Source organism: Schistocerca americana, chromosome 6 (assembly GCF_021461395.2).
Source record: "Schistocerca americana isolate TAMUIC-IGC-003095 chromosome 6, iqSchAmer2.1, whole genome shotgun sequence".
Taxonomy (NCBI): domain Eukaryota; kingdom Metazoa; phylum Arthropoda; class Insecta; order Orthoptera; family Acrididae; genus Schistocerca; species Schistocerca americana.
This window is the reverse complement of record NC_060124.1, coordinates 145385254-145390721: the sequence shown is the minus strand read 5'-3', so window position 1 is coordinate 145390721 and position 5468 is coordinate 145385254.

Here is a 5468-nt window from a genome sequence, read left to right as displayed (position 1 = left end):
ATGAACATTGTCTTTAAATAATTTGTCAGGCTTGATTGACCCATTTTTAGACAATTTGTTATATGTTTTAATTGCCATATACTTATGACTATTGTTAGTTTTAGCTAATCTATTTTGTGGCAACAGCAGAGAAGTACACGTTCTTGTATAGTAGCCATGTCTTTCATTTGTTACACTGAAATTAGGTAGTTCAGCAAGTATGTAGTTAACACTGTCAAGAATATATAAATTAATTACTGTTAAAATTCTATATTTAGTGAACAATGGTTTACAATGTGTTCTATTATCTACCTTAGCCATTACTCTGATTGCTTTCTTCTGGATCACCATAATTGCATTTATTTTTCTGCTGTTTCCCCAGAGTATTAACCCATACCTTAAAACAGATTGAAAAAAGGCAAAGTATGCTGTCCTTACGTACTCAAATGTCACACAACACATCAGTCTCTTCAACAAATATATAACTCTTGACAACCTAACCACTATGTGATCAACATGAGAATTCCATGTTAGACTGTTGTCAAGTACAATACCTAAAAACTTTGCCTTTTGTTTTTCTATTTTTGTAGTCTTTGATAGACTGAACCACATATTCTGGGTCTTTTCCTCATTTAATAGCAGACCATTGGCATTAAACCATGATGTTGCATTTTCTTTTGCCAATTTCATATCACTTACAAGGTTATCAAGTACATGGTTTACAGATAGAAAAGTTGTGTCATCTGCATACATATATGTCTTTACATCTATATTTCCTGGTAAGTCATTTATGTGTACAAGGAAAAGAAGTGGTCCCAATTTAGAACCCTGTGGCACTCCATGTTGAACCTCGAGTATGTTTGACAGATGACTTCCTGAACTCACCACCTGGTTCCTTTTATTGAGGTATGATTTGATGAGTTTTAAACTTTTATCACATATTCCATAGTACTCAAGTTTAGAGAGCAGAAGTGAGTGGTCAACACAGTCAAAAGCTTTGCTCAGATCACATAAGGTTACCTGTGCATGCACATGGTCCTCAAATGCTGCTAGAATGTCTCTGACTAAGAGCTCTATGGCATGTATAGCTGACCTTCCTATTCTGTAACCAAACTGTGATGCACTTAACGTACCATTTAGTTCTAGGTACTCATACATCTGCTTATTATGCCTTCAAAGACTTTTCCTAGTACTGGAATTAGTGAAATTGGTCTGTAGTTTGCAGGATCTGATTTGACACCCTTCTTAAAGACTGGAGTTACCTTGGATACTTTGAGAGGATCAGGAAAAAACCCTGCTCAAGTTTATCGTTGACCCGTTCACTCAGTTTTTTTATTACAGAGGGCAGCTAAACAGGCAGACAATTGTTCATTAATTCACTATCAATGCCTGTTACGTTTTACTTCTGCAGCGAACCCGTGTGAAGAATATTCTTGGCATTGTGAAAGACGCTGGTTTTAATACATGAATATTTCAATGATTATCTTTTTGTGTGTTGTAACCGCTGTCCACCACCTTAGTCTCTTTAATTGATCGGGTTAGAATTCCCTGTAATCTTCCTACGGACTGGGTGCACAGTGGAAACACTCCTCTTCTTTCGCTTAAACGGAGTGACACTCCACCAATCAAACAGCTATAAAACAGTTACAGAGTCACTGAGGGGTTCAGTTGTTACTGGAAAGTGTAAGCTGTTTAAGTCAGCAAAAAAATTAAATATTCGGTAGCCATCATTATTTTCCTTTCTCAAAGTATTCAATTCACAAGAAGAATCCCTACCACCTATGTAATTTTGATCTTAACAATAAGAATTTGCACACCCTATACAAGCAACGTGCATTTAATATTCGCCAGAACGGGAACGATCGTCCAAAGCTCTGTAAGAGCAGAAATCCTCGCACGATGGATTTTAATTTTCATAAACAGTGCAAAAAAATCAATAGGTTGGTTTGAATAGGATTCCAGTAATGTGTATCTGTCGTGTAATGATTCATATTGAACAGAACAAATGAATTTATGCATTTGCATATAAACTGTCGGTACTGTGCTGCATATGCAATCATCGCTATATTTATAATACAATCAATCTTTGTTGCCATTTGTATGCATATGAGGCTATGTATATTACGCAAATCGGTCAACACTTTCGTCCTCCACATGGATACACTCACTTTCACGTGAAATATAACAATGATAAGCTTGAGTGTACGGTCATAGCATTAGCACTGAAGTCGCCACATTGCTAAAGTTTTTCGTGGAGGTTTAAACATCTGGCTCTTCTTAATCAGTCCTCTCACTGCGCCTTGTAAATAACGTTCTCGCACTTTATTCACTCCATTCAAAGACAGTAAGCGCTGTTACAGTATTTTCTGTGTATAGCTTTACTAAAAAGAGATGCCAAGAACTTTAATTCACATGTCCTTGTGGTATCGACAGCTACGGTGCCACAACGTAGGTGCGCTCTCGGCTCTCGTAGGTTGGCACTACGAGAGCTGACGAACAACGCCGACCACAGCGCCCTCTAGCCGACGCTGTGCAGCTCCACGAGCGCCGCTCCAGATTCAGCCCATTTGATCACGAGTAGACGACCAAGCAACATTGTGGGCGAACCACTGCAGATTTTGCCTTTGTAACTTCTAGCGGCTCTTAGCTTTGATACCTGTACAGCTTCGCACCTACATGCTCATCTCAGCCAGAGTTAAGTAACCCTTTATGTACTCATATTTTTTTAGTAAACTTGGGGGTTGAACCATACATTGACACAAATATAAAAACAATATTAGATACTGCTGTAAGTTACAATACTTGAAGGGATTCTCCTTACGCAATCGTGACTGTGTTTATCAGTCCATTGTAAAGAAAGACTAAATAACGCTTTAAAACGCAAATTAAATATAATTTTCATCACCACTTTCATCTGATAAATATTCTATACAGTCCTCTGGACTGTTTGGTAACATGTTCTGATAAAATGCCTTACCCTCTGAATGTACAAAAGGCATTAATGACTGTAGGTATTTGACCATCTCTGCATACAATGGAATAGGTGTTGTGCGAATGGGCTGCTAGTTATGATTCGCAAGATGTTAGCCTCTTTTTGTTGGATTTAATATCTTGAACGCCTTTTATGCACTGAAGGAAAATTTATAGTACAGTATACGCTTCCAGGTGAACTACGTCTGTAATGCAAACATTTTATCTGCAGCCAAGGAAATGACTCTCCCAAAACATTTTGCATTCTATTAATATCACAGAAAAGAAGCTCCAAATTGAGAAAATTGTACTGCGTACGTTAGATTACATTTAACAGTGGTTTCCTAGGAGCTAATTGGATCAAATTAGCTGAATCTTTATGCGTAAAAATTGCAGTTGGATTTTTTTTTAATGATGTCATTCTCCATGTAGGTGTGTCCCGGTTCAAGGAGCTTATAATTAATAAGCTCCAACTTACTGCTACAGTGGTCCTCCTAGTGAAACATAATTATGAGCATGACAGAGAAGTTAATATTCTTGATCTGCAACTGCAGGAGTCACTAAATATAGGGTGTCACTAACTATTGCCACCAAAAATAACTCCGAAGGTATGGTAGGAGCTGAAAAGTTTGTGGGACAAATGTTGCGTAGGAAACGGGGGTCATAATATGACGTTGGTTTTTTGTTTGTAGGTGGGGTCGCTTCATATTTCTTTTCAGATAGCGGCTATCGAGACGAATCCAGTGATGTGTAACAGTAAGGTCTTTGAAGGTCAACGAAGGTCACAAAGGTGTTATGAACGTCCATTTACAGAAGGTGTTCGAAGTGATGACCATTGGTATCAATGCAGTGCTGCAATCTTATCATGGATTGAGTGGTATTCCTTATCACACTGGCACTTATCGAAGCACATGCTCTGACAATTCTCTCTCGCCTATCTTCAGGTGTAGTTGGAACGTCTTTATAAACAATTCTTTTACGAATCCCAAGAAGAAACAAATCCAGAGGCGTCAAATCTAGCGAACGAACCGGCAACGACACATCTCCTCCGTGTCCAAACCAACGATTTGAGCATTCTCTCTGCAACTCATTTCTAGCCATCAGTGAAAAATGTGCCGGATACCCATCGTGTTGATACCACATTCTGTACCTTGTTCCTAAAGGTATTTCTTCCAATAACAGACTTAATGTTTCTTGCAGGAATGCGGTGTACTTTCTACCATTAAGATTACGTACGATGATATAGGGACCTTTAATTCTGTCATCCGGAACCCCACACCATACATTCACCGACCACGGTTTTAGATGAGCAACTTGCCGCAGCCAACATGGATTTCCAATTGCCCAATAATGCATGTTATGCAAATTAACATTTCCATGGTTCGTGAATGTAGCTTCGTCAGTAAATAAAATCAAATTAATAAATGTGTCATCCCTCTGAATCCGAAGTTGAGCCCATCAGCAGAATTAAATGGGAAGCATACAATCCGTATCCATTAATTCTTGGTGGAGACTGATATGGCAAGGATGATATTTATGGCAATGCAAAACACGAACAACTCTCCTGTGGCTCATACCAGATTCCCTTGCGATTTGACACCAACTAACACAAGGGTCTCAAACCACGGTGGCAAGAGTACCAATTCCCATTTCCTCGTTAGTAACTTTCCTTTGCCGGATATGTTTACCTTGTGTTAAAGATCCAGTTGTTCTCAATTTATCATACACATATTTAAACGACGTGTAGGGTGAGTACGTTGAGGATATCTTTCAGCGTATGAGTCTCGAGCTCTCACTGAATTTCTTTGGCATTCTCCATAAATGAGAACCATATCGACTTGTTCTTCGAAGGAATACATCATTCATATTCGCTTGATTCGACGTTACTTGTCTTACCTTTCATATTAGTGTTGTATTGCGAAACCGTCGAATGGTATTTACATATCAATGGCTCATTGGCTGGATACGCTGTATGCGGCGAATATTTACTATTTGCACGATATACGAGAGAGAATTGTCAGAGCATGTGCTTCGATAAGTGCCGAAGTGATAAGGAATACCACTCAATCCATGATAAGAAGATTGCAGCACTGCATTGATACCAGTGGTCATCACTTCGAACACCTTCTGTAAATAGAAGTTCGCGCTACCTTTGTGACCATCGTTGACCTTCAAATACCCTAGTGTTACACATCATTAGATTCGTCTCGAAAGCTGCTATCAGAAAATAAGTACTAAACTATGGCATCCCATTTAAAAAGCAAAGTTGACCTTCATATCTCTGATGCGACCCACCTAGGAACAAAAAACCAACGTCATATTATGGCCCCCGTTGTCCAATGCAACATTTGTCCCACAAACTTTTCAGCTACTATCATACTTTCGCAGTTATTCTAAGTGGCAATAGTTAGTGACTTACCTTGTATATTGCTCTCAGCGACTTCTTCAGGTAATGACCGCATTGCCTGCGAACACAGAAAGCTATTTCCTTTCCTCTACGACCAGCAATAGTTTTCTCC